The following is an 18448-nucleotide window of genomic DNA, read 5'->3' as shown; positions in this document are numbered from 1 at the left end:
TCAGTCATTCACTGAAAGGTCAGTGGTTCAATCCCACTAGATGCTCTGTAAGAGAAGGATGTGGCAGCCTTGGAAACCCTGTGCGGCAGTTCTGCTTTGTCCTGTTGGGTTGCCAAGTGTTGCAATCAACTTGACAGGTTTGGTTTTGAGGTTCTACTGGTTTCACCTCTGCAAGCAATTTTAATTCATAGCTCTTTATGCTTTCTAGTCCAGGGAATTATGATTGTGCCATTACATGAGTTTCACCAGGATAAAAACCAGATTCTGTCATTATGATTACAACTCATGGAGTCAGAGTAGAATGTGTGTATCAGAGTAGAACTGTATTTGATATGGTTTTTTTAATAGCTTATTTTTTTTTTTTTATAGTAGATTGCCAACTCTTTCTTCCTAGGTGTCTCCAACCTTTTGGTTAGCAGTCAAATTAATTAATTGTACAACTCAAGAACGTCTGTGATCTTTCTTCTTCCAACCTGCTAAAGTCATTGAGGACAAACATTTTCTCCTGGATCTGATGACTTTGATCTTGTATGTGGCCTTTCCCCAGATCAGCTCTTCAGTCCACTTTTTCTATTGCAAGGTTATTAATTCATCCAACCAATATGCCCCCAGCCTCTATGAGTTGTCAGGTACCACATTATGATGGGAACAGAGCCAAGGACAAGAGAGACAGTCCCTGCCTCCACCATGCTTCTAGTCCTGTTGGGGATCACTATTTCCTTTGAGAGTTATCCTGACTATAGCAGGTTTAGCATTTGAGAAACATTGAACACAGTGTCTGGAATTGCTGAAGAATTCTAATTGGACCCATCTGTTTCATATTTTGAAGGGAAGTCAGGTTGTTTTGCATAGGAAAGGGATTTGGTAAACTACACTACTGTGATAATTTGAGTATGTTTACAACACTTTGCTTCCCATAAAAGTCCCATAAAAACTCACCATGCTGAACTTTTAAACCCTTTAAACAACAGGCCAGAAGATTAGAAAGGATTTCCTTAGTTAAAAATAAAACCACTACAGAAAAACAAACAAAGCATGTTAGAAATCCCAGGTTGAGAATGGGACTTTTGGAAGCTTAGTGGCACTGATGGCCAAACTTCGTCTCTCATACTTCGGACTCATATTGTCAGGAGGGACCAGTCGCTGGAGAAGGATACCATGTTTGGTAAGGTGGAGGGTCAGAGAAAAAGAGGAAGACCCCAACGAGATGGACTGGCCAAGTGGCAGCATCAATGGACTCAAGCATGGCAACAGTAGTGAGGTTGGCCCAGGATCAGGCAGTGTTTCATTCTGATGTTCATTGTTCATAAGGTTACTATGGGTCGGTACTGACTTGATGGCACCTAACAGCAACAAACAAGTGGCACTGTGGGTTAAGCACTGAGCTGCTAATGTGAGGTCAGCAGTTCAAGCCTACCAGCCACTCTGCAGAAAGAAGATGAGGCTGTCTACTCCCATGAAGATTTATAGTCTAGGAAACCCTGAAGAACAGTTCTACTCTGTACCATAGGGTCGCTGTGAGTTGGAATTGACTTGATGGCACTGCGTTTATATATTTTCTTGTGTAGAATGATGAACACTGTGAGAAGTATGGGTTATGTTCCCAAAAGGAGATAAAGTAAGTTACATGGCAAAATCCATGTCACCTGGTTGGGCATGGTTACTGAAGGCATGAAGATGCCTTGACTCCTATAGGAGATGCTGGAGCCACATTTGCTGCCACCATTAATCAGAAATTATACGTAAAAACTCTGAGCATCCAGTGGCAGAATGAAGAGATGTACAATGTGTAGAAAGGGACAGTTAAAAATAAAATGACTTAACTTCATCCCAAGTGAATGATGATATAGTTAAACCTACTGCCATCAAGTTGATTCCAACTCAGAACGACACTATAGGACAGAGTAGAGCTGTCCTATAAGGCGTCCAAGGCTGTGATCTTTACAGAAGTAGACTGTCTCATCTTTCTCCCATGGAGCAGCTAGTGGGTTCAAACTGCCAACCTTTTGATTAGCAGCTGAGTTCTTAACCACAGCATCATCAGGGTTCCTTAATGACAGTGTACTATGGTTTAAGATGCTCAGTCCAATGTGGTAGTTACTTGTCACATGGAGTTATTCACATTAACATTAAACTGAGTTAAAATTCACAGTCATACTTGCTACATTTGAAGTAATCAACAGTCACAGGTGGATGGTGCACTCAATACTGGACAGAGCTGAATGGGACATCTGATGGCGCTGATGGTGAGATTCAATTGCCATCGCCAACAGGTTGCATCAGAATCCCTTCTAGAAAGTAAGGTCTTCAAAAGACACATTCCTAGTCTCTAATAGTACATATGAAGACCTTCTAGTTCAAGGGAGGAATCCTGGTGTGGTGCTGTGGGGTAAAACACTGGACCACAAGGTCAGTTTGAACCATAAGTTCAAACTCACCAGCTGCTCCTTGGAGATCTTGGAGATATACAGGGTCGCTGTGACTTGGCACCCACTTGACACAATAACAACAACAATAGTCCAAGGAAAAAGGAACCTTGGTGGTGCAGTAGGTTAAACATTGTGTTGCTAATCAAAAGGGTGGCAGTTCGAACCCACCAGCCACTACACAAGAGCAAGATGAGGCAGTCTGCTTCCACAAAGATTTCAGCCCTGGAAACCCTAGGAACAATCCTACTTTGTCTTACAGGGCTGCTGCGAATCACACTCGACTCTGGCAGTGGGTTGGGTTTGGTTTAATCCAAGGAAAGCTCATTTCAATTCTCCTTTATACTAATATTTCTACATTCTTGGATAATGCAAGTTTTTGTTTTTTTAAAACTCTGTTATCTGTATCTATTGTTGTTATTGTTGTTAAGTGCCGTTGAATAGCGACTCTGTCTAGGGTTCTGACGAGTGGCTGATTGAACCGCCGACCTTGTGGTTCAAACCGACCTTGCAGTCCAGTGCATCATCCTGCAGTGCCACACCTTTGTAACTATATCTCCAATGTGGCCTTTGGATAAAGCTATAAGCACTGGACTGTAAACTGAAAGGTCTGTGGTTTAAACTCACCAGCTGCTCCTTGGAAACCCTATCCAGGATGCTGTAAATTGGAACCAACTCGATGGCACTTAACAATATATCCCCCTATGCCAGAGGAACAGTGTCATAGTTGGGGCTATCATTTATGTATGTGTGTAATAAACCCACAAAGGTACATAATGCTTTTATTCAGTCATAGCTGGGAAGCTGAGTCCCTACTGTTTACTGGGCTAGCAGCCCTGAGAAAGTCCTGTAACCATAAGGTTGGATAGGGAAGCAAGAATGATTTTAATTTTACTAACCATTTACAACTTACACTGCTAGGAACCTTCATGAAAGCAAATCGTCCTTTCAAATATGCAGGGCTTATACTCGTGATGGCCCAGCCCAAACAGAACTGCATTTCTTGACATCTTTATTAAAAACAAATTCATTTCAAAATCCTCAAATCTGCCAGGCAGACTCTGTGTAGTCAGTGAACCACCCTCTCTTCTCAATGTATGATAGACAAGGAATTTCTCACCCAATGTCCTCAACAGTCGGATCACTATTGATTGCAAGTGAATATCCAAATATACAATCAGTAGATGACAAGATGAGTGCTAATGACCATTGTTCGACAACATGCTGTGTCCAGCATTAGAATGGAACCTGGCAGGTGATCTATTTAAAGAAAACACCTATTCTAGGTGTGAATATGCGAATACACATTTGATTCCATGGGTATTTTCCCTGATAATTTGATATGCTGTTATTATCTGCCATCAAGTTGGTTCCGACTCATAGCAACCCTGTATAGGGTTTCTGAGGAGCAGCTGGTAGGTTTGAACTACTGACTTTTGAGGTTAGCAGTCCAGTGTTTCTCCTATGGCACCAAACCAGGAATCCAATTTGGTACACTAGAGGCGTACATATTTGGGGGAGGCCTTAAAATATTTCTGTTTCCACTAATTACCATTCTTCTCCTACTTTAGATTTCATCAATAGTTACAGAACACTGCTTATAACACACTCGCCTTTCCTCCCTCTTCTCTCCCATCAAGGAAATTAAGTAAAAAGAAGAATGTAAACGTCAACTATAATTCCACCACCTAGAGAGAATCTATTGCTAATATTTTTCAATTATTTTTTTAATCTTATGTATTTTTTCCCCTTTTCAGAAAGTTGGAATCGGATTATTGCTAGAGTTTCCCCCATACTATTTAATGCACTCACTTCTTACTTATCGACCTGGTTAGGTTCCAAAGATCAGGTTGTTATGTGATAATCCACACAATACAAAGATGGAAGACGGCCGCATCAGATCACAAAGTGGAGAATGACTATATTATTACATAACTGCCAAATTGCACCATTACACAACTGCTAAACCAGTGAGAATTATGATTCTGCCAAACAGACACATAGCCTTAGCCATCCCAGCCAGGGAGACTCTTGCCTTTGCCATACAGCTCTGTGCTTGCTACTGCCAGAAGTACCTTGTTAATGTGCAAAATAGTCAGTTGGTAGACATTTTACTATTGCTGGAAATGTGAAACATCAGATAAAAAGATAGTGGATAAGTGAGGAGTGGGTGTATTTTTTTTTTTTTTTAAATATAACATTTTTTACTTGAGTATCATTCCACCCTATGGAGTTACTTGCTATTGTTAGCCATTTGGGTTGTATCCAATTAAAAATAACAAGGAAGTTATTAGTATTTTTGCAACAGTTCTTGTCCACATGTCTGATTATTTCCTCAGCATAAGTTCCTGGAAGTGGAATTACCAGATCATCTGAGTGTGAACATTTGTTGAAGCTCCTGACACATTTTGTCACATTGCTGTGGAGGAAAGCTGTTCCAGTTTGCATTCCCACCAGCAATGTAAATGGCTACAGATTCCAGCATAGCCTAGCAAACACAATTTTCACTTAAGAAATATATTTTCAATTTGACAGGCCAAAGTGGTATTTTTTATTTTAATTTCTTTAATTACCAATGAGGTTAAATATTTAAATACGACTTTTAACTGTGGTAGTCTCTCTTCTCTGAATTACTTACTCCTAGATTTCCTGACTTCTTATTGTTGTTATTAGATGCCCTGCGTCTGTTCTGATTCACAGTGATCCTGTATATGGTTTCCGAGGAGCAGCTGGTGAGTCTGAACCTCCGACATTATAGTTCAAACTGATCTTGCAATCCGTGCTTATCCTACAGTGCCACACCAGGACTCCTTAATTCCTATGTTGTTGTCACTAAGTGCCCTTCAGCCTGTTCCAACTCAGAGAGACCCTGTATAGGGTTTCCAAGGATTGGCTGGTGAACTTGAACCACTGACCTTGCGGTTCAAACTAACCTTGCAATCCAGTGCATTAGGGTTTTGAAATTTTATATTAAGGTTGTTAGTCCTCTTGAGTTTTAAATCTAAGTGTTATGTAGTTAATAACTTGCTTCCTCTGTCCTGCCATTGATGGCTTTTGTGTTTAGAAAGCTTCCCAGTCCAGAGGTAAAGGAGTTCACTTGAGGTTGGAGGATTAAAAAAGATAAATGATCCACAGCAAGTGTAAGATAAATGGTGGCTATTATGGTTAATCCGCTAACAGTTCCTGCTTTGAAGATGAGGAAACTGAAGGTGAGAAAGGTTATCCAGCTGTTAAGTAGAAAAGGTAGGATTTCAGTGCAAGCTTCCTGGTCCTAGATCTTTCTATTCTCCCATGCTACTGTGCCACACTGAAGAGTCAGGTGTTCAGGCTAAGAATGCTGGACACCATGTTGGGAATATAACATGATGCAAAGAGTTCTGTTCTTAAAGAGTTACTTCTTTCCTGGAATGGATGTGATAAACGCTTGTTTAGGAAAGGAGAAAGCATACATGTCCCAGCCTCATCATAAACACAAATGTTTACAATACAAATATCTTATTAGACCCACTTGGCACCACTGTTCAGCATTCCTTTTGGAACAAATGCAATTCTATCACTTAAAGTAATATGATTCCACTGAATAGCAAAACACAGATTTTTCTCTTAAAGCTCAACAATTGGAAACTAATTTCCTTTCTGCTTTCTGAGTAAAGTGTGTGTGGTTTCAAGAGCCTTTTGTTCTCTAAGGAATATATACATGCAAGCCAATTATGACCTCTCACCACCAAAGATGCTCCATGGTGAGGAATAGCTAAGGTGTAGAGGTAAAAGGAAAGGCTGGTTCAAAGCTACACAATTTGGCTACACTTACGGCAGCTAGAGCCACGTCGATTTCTAACACAGCCTTGGGAAATACGCACATAAAACAAAAATGAAACATCTAAAATTGATATTGCTAGCAAAAAGCAAAAGGGCAACTGAGGAATACTGGCTCATCACTAGGAGACAAAAAAGCTATTTAGACCAAGATGAGAGTAAAAATGTGCTTAAAAACTGTATATTACCTAGCCTCTGGCAGTTATTGTCTTGCCTGTTGCTGAATTCCCCACTATCACTCCCTGTGCCTGGGCAGATAAGGCTCAAATGTGCGCCATGATCTTAGATCATACACTGCTGCACACATTAGGATCCCCAAAGGCCAGCATTCATCACTTCCCATGTGTTACTGTCCTACTAGGAGACCTAGTGTGCCACCATAGGATAAGCTCTGGACCTCAAGGTTGGTTTAAACCACAAGGACTGCGGTTCAAACTCACCAGCTGCTCCTCTGCAACCCTATACAGGGTCACTATGCATCAGAATTGGCTTGAGGGCACACAACCACAACACTGTTGTATTAGGAGCCCTAGTGTGACGCCGTAGGACAAGCACTTGACCTCAAGGTTGGTTTGAACTGAAAGGTTGGTGGTTCAAACTCATCAGCCACTCTTCTGAAACGCTATGCAGGGTTGCTATGAGTCAGAACTGACTCAACAGCATTTAGCAACAGCAAAAACAACACTGTTCTACTACTTCAATGCCCCAAACTTGAAAGAACAAACAGGGGTATTTGGTAAAAGAAGTCAAAAGCAAAATGTTCTGCTTTGGAAGATACTGTCTATCTCCAAATCGAATGTGTCCCTAAATTCCTTCCATACATACTTCAGAATGCAGCCCCTACCAACTAATGTCATTCCTGCCTCCCCTCTTCAGGGTCTACATCCATCTCTGGTCAGCAACATCTTGGTGTCTGGGAAACAGGAAACCACTCAGTCTTCAACATGTCAATCTTGATGCATAAGTTTGTAAGAGAAAGAGTGGACATTTTCTGCATTTCCAAAATTTATTTTACTGATAAAATAAATGATGGCTCTTCAAAACTCTCATGAAAGTCTGATAAAAAGAGATGGGAATAAGATTTTTAAGATTCAATTGTGAGTAATTTTTATCATGACTAATTGCGACTGTCACAACTGTAAAGGTAGAAATTTTGTAATAAAAAGAGGGGAGTAGTTAATCTTACAGTCCAGAAACAGAGGACCCTAGGGCCATCAAGGGAGAAGAGTACAAGTGGAATGCAGGACCCTATCCAGAGAAGTGGCGACACCAGAGATGGAGGCAGAAATAACATGGAGAGACAGAGTAGCTGAGGACTCTAGACTCATGGAAAGATGAAGGCTGTGTGCTTGCAGCCAGGAGGCAGGCTTGTAGAATGTGCCCTTTGGTTGTTTAAATGATTATATATTCCTGAGTATTTTTGTGTACATCAAAAACAACAACAACAACAAAACAAACTCCAGAGGGAACAGAAGCAAATACTATTAAATGATGATGTAACAGAGATTTTAATCATTCTAATGAAATGATGAGTGTAAAACTGATGTTCTCCCACGTAAACTATCACTCAATTCACAGTAAATACTTAAAACAAAACAACCTTCATGAAAAAGGAATGAAAATATAAAGGAAACTTTCCACGAACTTTTTGAAGCACCCTTGTATTTCTGCGGAGGTATCTTGGGGACCATTAGATTCTCAGGAATACACTTTGGGAAATAACCCCCTAAACCTAAAGCTGTGTGGGGCTCCAGTAAAACCAGTTATCTCTGAGCTGGTTCCGACTCATGGCAACCTCATGTGTGGCAGAGTAAAACTGCGCCATAGGATTTTTGGAAGGAGACCATCAGGCCTTTCTTCTGAGGTGCCTCTGGGTAAGCACGAACCTCCAACCTTTTGGTTGGCAGTCCAGTGCATCACCGTGAGACTCCTATCTGGTGCTCAGAACACTACAAACTCCTGAGGTGGTGATGACACTGACACAAGTGAGAAGTTGGGCTGCAAGGGCCCACTGACCAGCAGCTTCTTAAATACTTCAAGGGATGAATGTATTTTGAGAAAGCTTAGCCCGGGAACCAGGGGACCTACTTGATGAGAATGGTGCCGTGGTGCTATGGGAATAGAAGCAGATGTAAGCGCTGGAGCAAGGAGCCCTGGTAGCACAGTGGATTGTGAGTGAGCTGGCACCAAGACCAGCAGTTTGAATCTACCAGTCGCTCTGTGGGAGAAAGATGAGGCTTCCTGCTCCTGTTAAGATTTACAGCTTCGGAAACCCCGTACAACTCGCTATGAGTTGGAACCAACTTGGTGGTATAGAACTACCACCACCAAGCTCTGAAGCAGAAATAATTTAGGCCTGGGCAGGATTCAAAGTGGGAAAGTGGAGTGGGAGAAAGGAAAACGTTCCCCAACATTTTCTGTCTTCCATCTCTTTTCTGGGTTAACATCGCTCAGCTCCATTTATTTCTTACTTTTACCTGTGCACCATGGGAATTGAAACACTTCTGTGTTACTGGATGTACACTTGTTTTGAGGAACCTTCATTTGTGATCAGCCGCTAGCCTAAAGGTTAAGGGTTTGAATTCACCCAGTGGCCATGTGGGAGAAGAGCCTGAAGAATTGCTTCTGTAAAGATTATTATTGCTAAGTGCCGGTGAGTCAGTTTTGACTTACAGCGACCCTGTGTAGTGTTTCCAAGGAGTGGCTGATGAGATTGCGCTGCTGACCTTGCGGTTCAAACCGACCTTGGAGCCTAGCACATCAACCCACAGTGCCACACCAGGACTCCACTGTAAAGAGTTGTTGTTGTTAAGCGCCTTCGAGTCGGTTCTAACCCACAGTGACCCTGAACAGGGTTTCTGAGGCTGTAAATTTTTACGGGAGCAGCTTTCTCCGTATGGAGCAGCTGGTAATTTTGAACTGCTGACCTTGTGGTTTGCAACCCATTTCGTAACTACTACCCTACCAGAGCTCCTTCCATGAAAACACCATGAAGCAGTTCTGTTCTATAACACATCATGGGATCACTATGATTCAGAGTCAACTTGAAGGCAACAGGTTGCTTTTGGGTTTTTGGGTTTTTTTGTATTTGTTTTATACTGCTGTCTCAGCACTCAGTTCACTACTAACCTTTACAGATACCACTTGCAGCATACTCTTTGTTATCTGCATTATTAAATTGTTTATCTAGTTCAGTGCTTCTCAAACTTCAGTGTGCATATGACTTACCTGGGGACCTTGTTCAGAGGCAGATTCTGATTCACAGAGCAGGCCTGACACTATCATTCCTAACAAGCCCAGGAGTAACAAGACACTAGTAGTTCATTGAAAGCCTGCCCTCCTTCGCTAAGCTTAAGTAACCTCACTGGCCTTGAATGCTCTTCCATCTTCTTTATTGGTGTTATACTGCAGACTTCAGGCCGCATCATCCAACCATGCAGACAGAATTTAGATTCCAGGGGTTTTGCTGTGACGCTAGACCGCCTGAAGGATAACTGCACAGACAGTCACAGGCAAACAAAATGAGGACCTCTCTTCATCACAAGTTGCTTTGAACCAGTAGTTCTCAAAGTTGATCATGCGTGAAAATCACCTGGAGGGCTTGTAAATAAATGCACAGACTAATTTTCTGATCCAGAAGGTCTGGGATGGGGCCGAGAATGTGCATTTCAAACAACTTTCCAGGTGTTGCTGAAGCTGCTGGTTTGGGGACCACCCCTTAAGAAGCAGGCCTTTAAACAACTGAAAAGATCAAGTAGCTAGATGAAACATAGTGTTGGTGCTTCTCTAATTGGGCACAGATCTGTTCCATGTGGAGTGTCCAAACAGACTCTGGAACCAGGTGGATTTCATTTGTAGCTGCCTCGCCTCTGCCAAGGCCTTGCCAGGATGCCTGTTTTGAAGTAATTAATGACCCTCTCGCTTCAGTGCCATCTATTGCCTAGCGATCGCTGGCATCATCTCCATTAGCTGCATCCACCAGGGAATGTAACAGGGGATTCTGGAGCTCCCTATGGAAATGTACTCTTTCTTTAGGAAAATGGGAGTCACTCATGTGTCTTTCCTTAGCTTTTTCCTACCATTGAGAGGCAGTCTCTTAACTGTTATGAACCACAAAGATGGAACTTACTTGTTCATTAGGCCAATTTTACCAATTTTCCTCAAAACAAAGAAGAAAACTGATAGCACATTCTAAAACAATTATCAGCCCAAATGTTTCCTCGATGAGAAAAGCCATGCGCTAGTCAAAATATCAAAATGTGACAGCAATGTTCTATAAGAAAATAAACAGTATGGTTTTGAATGTCAAATACATTCATTGCACCATATATGTTATTTCAAAGTCTTGCATCTTTTTTTGCCCCCTGGGAAGGGCTTTTAAATTATTAATGAAGACATAAGTTAAACAACATTGCATCTTTCCATTTTATCACTGACTATATATTAAGTCTGACACTTTCTTTTCATTTTGTATTTCTGACATTTTCCATTTCAGAAACTTATGCTGCACATTCCGGACATGTCACGATGAGTCACCAAATACAGGTCTACTGAAATGCTATCTTTGCACCCTAAACCAGTTTCTCTGGACTGGGGTGTCAGTCCTACTGTTGGTCAGTGTTGATGCTGACTAACTAAGGATGGGAGAGCTGACCAAAGATGCCTAAACTCCAAGGTGGGCACCAGAAGAGAAAGGATTTGGGGGCCCTGGGACTCCTGACACTTGAGAATTGGTTTTCATCTAAAATGTTGGGATACTAGTCCAGAGGATGGAGGGAATTGTTGACAATCGTTCCACCACGAGGATGGTTTTATGTAGTACAGGTTGCACTCCTTGTCATGCTTAGTGTGTTTTCAGGCTCATTATTCCCATGTTGTTACTGATATTGTTGTTGTTAAGTGCCATTGTTGAGTTGGTCCCAACCCACAGTGACCCTGTTGTATAGGGTTTCTGAGGAGCAGCTGGGGAGGTTGAACCACCGACCCTGCAGTTTAAATGGCTTTGCAGTCTGGCACATTAATCCACAGTGCCACACCAGGACTATTAGGTACCGCAAGTCTACTTTGACTCATAGTAACCCCACGTGGTAGAGCAGAACTGACTCAGGGTTTTCTAGACGGTAACTTTTTTGAAAGCAGCCCATAGAGCCACTAGCTGGGTTGGAATTACCAATCTTTTAATTAGTTGCCCAGTGCTTAACTGTTGTGCCACCATGGCTTCCTTGTCAGGCTACAGGGGCAATATATACTGAATGAAGCAGGCAGATAAAATTGCTCTTGTACAAAGTCCCTGTGGTGGTGGTGGTGGGTCTGGAGTCGGTTCCAACTCATAGAGACTCTGCACAGGGTTTCTGAGGGAGTGAATCTTTACAGGAGCAGAAATCCTCATCTTTCTCCTGCAGAACCACTGGTAGTTTCTAACTGCTGACCTTGAGGTTAACCACTACCTAGCAGTACAAAGTCTCTAGCGTTCGAATATTCTGTTAAGGGCTGGGGCAAAGGAAGGCAAGGTATTTAACAAACGTGTAGGGCTGAAGCTCAGTTAGTCACTAACTGGTTGAATGGGAACTTTGGTGAAGGTAGCTGAGCCTTTCTGAGGTGCAATCCACAATGGTGACTACAAGTAGTTTATCCAAAACAGGAGCTGTAAGGAGCATCCTGAGCTCATTCTGGTTCTCAAATGACTGCCTACAGAGATGACTTTTTAACACAGGATTGTGTTGATCCATCCTTAACACAGGGCTGTGTTATCTGGCAACTCTATTTTTACAGGTGCCGTTTCAAACATCTATAGGCCATTGCAACCTTTCCGTATCACTGTCACTAACACAGCCGTCCAAAACACTTACTGCAAGGTTATGTAACAGTCAAGCCTTAATCAACCCCCAGGAAACCGATGTTCTCAACCACCCACGCCATGGCAGACTTAGGATCTGGGAAGAGCCGATCTGGGAAGAGGATCAGGCAAGTGGCCAGAAGGGACACAAAGTGGTGCAGGGGAGACAGGGATGTCAAGTCCAGAAGACCCAGTTAACATCTTGGCTCTGACATTTTCTACTGCAAGTTACTGCAACTCGTTGAGCTCCAGTTTCTCTATTGAAAAAACAGAATATCTCCCTTATACATTGTGCATGGCACAATGCCTAGCAGAGAGAGACATCTTGCTCAGTGGTAAAACCAAAAAACCCAAATCCGTTGCCATTCAGTTGATTCTGATCCATGGTGACCCCATGTGTTGCAGTAAGGTTTTCAATGTTTGTATGTAATCTTACAGAAGTAGCTTACCAGGCATTTCTTCTGCAGTGCTACTGGATAAATTTGAATCACCAACTTTTCAGTTTGTTTCACTCAGGGATGTTAACCCACTCAAGTTGATTCTAACTCATAGGGACCTATATCAGAGAGGAGAATTGCTCCTTAGGGTTTCTGAGACTGTTAATCTGTTAATCCGAGACTGTTAGGAGGAGCAGACAGCCTCATCTTTCTCCCGACATTCAATGGGTGTTGTGGTTAAAATGTAAAGAAGTGAGGTTAAGCTGGTGGGAAGGGGTAAAAGAGAGCCAGAAGTCTAGAGAAACTGGTGTGAAGAGGAGGAAGTAGACACAGTTGTTAAGTGCTGTTCAGTCGATTCCGACCCATAGCGACCCTTTCTCCCGTGAAACAACTGGTAGTTTCAAACTGCTGACCTTGAGGTTCGCAGCCTGATTCGTAACCACTACGCTAGCAGACACAGTAGAGGAGGGGAAAAATGGAGGAGAGGCTCATGGCATGAAAAGGGGAGGCTGGGAAGCAGAGGGAGGTGCTGATAAAAAATACATTAAATGTGTCTAGCATTGGACTGGAAAACCTAGTTACCTGGAACAATCCATCTCCTGACCATGCTGGCTACCCAAGGTGTGCCAATGGTGTGATGTGATGGAAAGAGCCCTGGACTCAGAGCCAGAAGTCTTTATACCAGCTAAGGATCAACCAGGCCAATGTCCCCTTTAAAGAAAAGGAGACTCAGAAGTGGCCCAGAAAGTGAGCGATATTTTCCCCAGGTGGTTCAGGTGGGGCTCGATTCCAGGGTTCTGTAAGTTAACAGAGATCCTCAAGTGTATCCAGCCTTTATAGACAGGAAGCTGGGAGGGTTAATGGAGGTCGACGGCTGCTTTTCCTCTGTAATTGTGTGGGGAGGGCTGAGCCACTTGTCTGGAATGGCAGCTGGCATTCTGTGTTCCTGTTTATTGCAGTTTATCTCAAGCAGTCATTTCCATTCACCTTTTTAAAAAAACATGAGGCGCAGCTGTGGCTTCACTTTAAATATTGTTCCTTCTAGCCTTTTAATTTTTTCACAGGGTCCTCCCTAATCTTTTAACATAATTGGATGCACAACACTAGAGACAGCACCTCTGAGGAACAAAGCGAGGAGAACTGGCTTTCCCTGATCCTCCAACCACACGCGGTCAGTCTGCAGCTTCCTTATTCTACTGGAAGTACCTGGGAACTGAAGGCAAAACCCAGCTTCCTTGTACTTTCCTGCTCTGGGATCAAGTTGGAGCTAGTCTTCTGCCACATACTATGTTAAATTTTATTGATTTCTTTTTTTTCTCTCTCAATTACTATAGTGTGGATCTTTCTCCCTGTGATGGTATAACCTATAAGGTTTTACAAGTTCTATAAAGTCACACTGATTATCTGAACATTTAGAGGAAAAATGGAAGGTGTCCTGGTTTCATTCTACTTTGATTAATAATCAATATCATGAAAGCAATCGATAAGAAATCAAATTACATATTGCATTGGATAAATCTGTTGCAGAAGACCACTTCTAGTGTTAAAAAGCACTTGATGCAAGTCATCTTTTCAATTGTCTCATATGCATAGGAAAGTTGGACAATGAAAATGGAAGACAGAAGAATTGATGCATTCAGATGGTGGTGAAGAATACTGAATATACCGTGGACTGCTAGAACAAACAAATCAGTCTTAGAGGAAATATACCCAGCATGGTCCTAGGTGTCTTCAAGTCAGTTCTGACTCATAGCAACAGAAGGAAACACTGTCTGGTCCTGCACCATCCTAACACATCCTCACAATTGTGACATTTGGGCCCATTGCTGCTGTCACTGTGCTAACCCACCTCTTTGAGGGTCTTCCACTTTATCAAACATGCTGTTCTCCAAGGACTGATCACTCCTGACAATATGCCCAAAGTAGGAGAGATAAAGTCTCGCCAACCTGGCTTTTAGGGAGCATTCTGGCTGTACTTCTGACATGCACCTTAGTAGGGAAAATGGTGAGACTATGTCTTCCTTACTTCAGACATTTGGAAAGATCAATTTCTAGTAAAGGACCTCATGGCTGGTAAAGTAGAGAGTCAGTGAAAATGAAGGAAATCCTCAATTATATGGGTTGACACAAGCCATGCAATGGTCTCAAACATACTGACAATCAGGAAGATGGCACACGACTGGGCAAGGTCTCATTCTGTTGTACATAAGTTCAGCATTAGAGCAAACTCAGCAGCAACAACATCTGAATATTCTTCCAGGTAGTATCGATTCTATGTTAGTGTTTACATGCCTCACCACTGGAACTGTAAGCTCCTTGAGAGGAAGCTTTCCTCTTTGATCCCGACACCAAAAATGGTGCCAGGAATACAGGGGGCTCCTGATAAAGGTGAGTGGAATGAGTCAAGGTGCCAGGGTGCTGACTCACGTGCTGCATGCCACCTTGGTTGAGGAGACAACCAATGGTGTGGTTTTTTTTTTATCAGAAGATCAGGAATTGCTCAGCACAAGACAGGGAAATGATAGACTCAACATACACACTTCTACTCTCACAAGGGAAGGCTTCCTTTTATAAACACTAAGATCTATTTTCTCTTGAGTTGTTTTACTATTATCACTGAATAAACCAGAGATCCTCTGTGAAACATCTTTCTTACAATTAGGACCTTCCACAAGGAAAGGGAACAGATACATAATCTTTTCCTTCCTGTGTCTCCATGGAATCTAATTTTAGTCATCGGAAAGTGACCTTTTCCCCTGAAGGCTGTTTGTCTGATTTAAAGTAACCCTGTAAAATAATCTCTGTACACATGTGGTGTTGATGAGTACAATGGCTACAGGGAATTCTATGGTACCCAGGCAAGGGTATACTAATTTTCCAATTGTTTTTGACAGCCAACCTCAAAGTGGGGTGAGAGTACCACAGGAGGTGAAATGAGGCACGTATCGAAGTAAAAAGATTATTCTTTAAAGTATCTATTTGTGTATATACTCCATAATGTACACATTTTGTACAATGGAATATATATGAATAAAATGAATGCACATTAGAAACATGGGCTCAATACCATTTTACTGATGGGATACAAGGTCAAATAGCTTGGAGACCACTGTTTTATGACATCTAATTTAATTTTCTACTTAGCAAACCAAACAGCAAAAACATTAGAGAGGAAAAAAAATAAGTTGGACTAGGAAGACTCTAATTAGGCAAAGTGATTTTATATGAGATAAGTGGTTTTCTATTCTGTATGCATATATTTCAACGTCTATGTTGCTGTTTCATGAGGAGCTCTTCAAAAAATTGCCAATAGTTTGTTGTTGTTTTAATATTTTTAGCACATTGACGTCTTCACAGGCATAAAATTGGAGTGTACTTTGCTCAGAAAAGATAGTTAAAAAGCTGAAATGACGGAAGAACAACTCTTAGGTTTAGGGTCCAGAACAATATATGGTTGTTTCCAAGTATCCCACACATTTAGTATTTCCATCAAGTAGTTTATTGTCCTAAGCTAACACTGGATTTCTAACCACAAGGTTGGCGGTTCAACCCTGCCAGCCGTTCCTCAGAACTCCCCTCCCCCCCCGTACATGGTCACTACCTGTCAGAATCGACTCAATAGAAATTAGCATAAACAACAAGAAGCAGATACTATTTCTTCTAAAATCACATGTGGCATTCTACTGCCTTTGTTAGATAATGGCTCAGACAATGCAGCTCTGTTTTGTGGTTGATGTTTTAAAGTGACTTTACCCTTGCGTGTTTGCAGCCTTAGTCAGCTAGGTCTCAGGTTGCTGGCACACCATCGCTCACTTATGCCGACCGTCAGAGCTCTCTCTGTTTCTAAGAAGGATATAAAACGGCACGACCATTGCTTTATTGTTACTGCATTAGCAATGGTATGCTTTTCATTTTTGCGACATGCAAAGTGACCTACGCTTTTTTCTTTGGGAAACAGTTTGACAAAGAAACCCGTGACCAGGCCTCGGCCTTGAAAACAGCAGCAGTGGCAGTGTGAGACGGCAGCACTTGTTCTGCAGGATTTGGTAAGTCATCCGACTCTGATTGCAAAGTGTCCCAAGTGTCTTCTGCACACTGGCTTCCAGCATAGGGGACAGCTGGTAAGTGTTAGGGCTTCATGACTGTGCACTTATCACCTTGGACACTCATTCCCTTCCCTGGGGATTGCAGGAGGGATAAAAACCAAAAACCCACAGGGCAACATGACAGACCATTCAAATCTCTTACAGACGCCAAGGGCTTCACAAAGTTTGTGGAAAAATTTTATTATCTTTTCATTCATTTTCCATGAACTTTTTGAAGCCCCCTCGTATTTAAGTTTCAGCTTCTGGAAAAAGAACATAAACCATGGTGAGCTGCTCTAGAAATAAATTATATCCTGAAAACATCCTCCACGGGCACCCACGGTTATTTTTATAACCTAACCCAGGATCGGACATTGTTTCGTTCTGCTGTGCATGGGGTCGCTATGAGTCGGTTCCGACTCGATGGCACCTGACAACAACAACAACAATGTTGTCCTTAGGTGCCATCAGGTTGGTTCTAACTCACAGCGACCCTGTGTACCCCGGAATGAAACACTGCCAGGTTCTGTGCCACATTTTACATGGTTATAGTTAGGGATTCATCATGATAGAAGTTCCCTTCTGTATCTTACTCTGGGAAAAAGGTTGCATTTGATCAAATGAAAGATTTAGCAGCTTCTTTTTGTCTTCTAGAGGGCTATATTAACTGATATTTGCCTCTGAGGGAAAAGAAGCCTTCATTTCCAGGCCCAGGATGGAAGGGCTCTAATGCTTCATACTGTTCTGTGTTGTGAACTACACTTGACTTGTGGAAAGAAATAAGGGGGAAGGACACAGTGTGTGTCTAGCCTTCAGTGGACAGGCAAGCATATACTTGTAGTTTAATTACATGACCTCACCCATACAACTAAGGCGATTTTTACTTGGATCTGTTATTACCAGACAATTACCATATGAAACATTCCAAAAATATATTTACTGACTTTCAAAAGAAAAGGCAAGCAAAACATTGGCAGATAATGTGTCAATTTTTAAAAGCTCAAACTCCCCTTAGTAAGACTGATTTTTTTTTTAAAAAGTCAAACTTCGAAAGACAGGTTAAATGGTAAACTGATTATTTATTGGAGGTGACTTGTCAACATAAGTCAATAATTTATATAAAGTATCTCTTTACATAAAAAGCTTGCCTAGCAATTAAATACACCTTAGAACTTCATCAACTTGAGACTAACCACATGTGTATTCGAGTTACTGCTATAATATAGTAATGAACACAAGCTGAGAAATGCAGAAAGAATTTACCTAGCTCAATGCATTTGATTCTATGCATTTTGTTTTCTTGAATATATTAGGCAATGGCTACTGAGTGTGGAATTCAGCCATTCCTCAAGGGTGAGCTTCCTCAGAGTTAGAAAAAAATGGTCCAATTGTTAACAAACAAAAGCGTTCTCTCTCCCCACCCCTTACCTTTTTATAATTCCCCTCCACATCCAATGGAGATTCTTGACTGATGATGTCATCCATTCCATCACTGTCCAAATACATCCTTTATCACTTAAGAATCTCACTTAAGAAATGGCCTTTCATGAATTCTGATAGGTTGATGTGTCAGTTGCCCAGGATCCTGGTGATTGCTCATGCTGACATGGAGAGGCAGCTAAGAGTCTGTGCCCAGCTGGTGTGTGTCCTTGTCCCCCTCGGTCCCAGAGACATGGCCCCGCCCAGCCTCCCTGGTCTGTCCCGCGTTCTGGCACTGGGCAGCTGCTGCTCTCCGAGCTCACTCTGCTCCTGACACGCAGTGTGTGTCGAGTCTGCACCCCACCATCTGCTGTCACCTTCTCCCAAATGATCCTGCCCGGATTCCTCTCCAAGCACCTTTCCTGCTCC

The 18448-nt window shown here is 42.1% G+C and overlaps 1 protein-coding gene across 6 annotated transcripts in view; it reads right to left on the bottom strand.

Annotated features, from left to right (window-relative positions):
- Nucleotides 1–18448, bottom strand: part of SCHIP1 (schwannomin interacting protein 1) — a 1199879-nt gene that overhangs the window by 43936 nt on the left and 1137495 nt on the right. The window lies entirely within an intron of this gene.

Source organism: Chrysochloris asiatica, unplaced genomic scaffold (genome assembly GCF_000296735.1).
Source record: "Chrysochloris asiatica unplaced genomic scaffold, ChrAsi1.0 scaffold00043, whole genome shotgun sequence".
NCBI classification, from domain to species: Eukaryota; Metazoa; Chordata; class Mammalia; order Afrosoricida; family Chrysochloridae; genus Chrysochloris; species Chrysochloris asiatica.
Note: the sequence above shows the minus strand (reverse complement) of the source record. Positions and strands in the feature narration are given on the sequence as shown.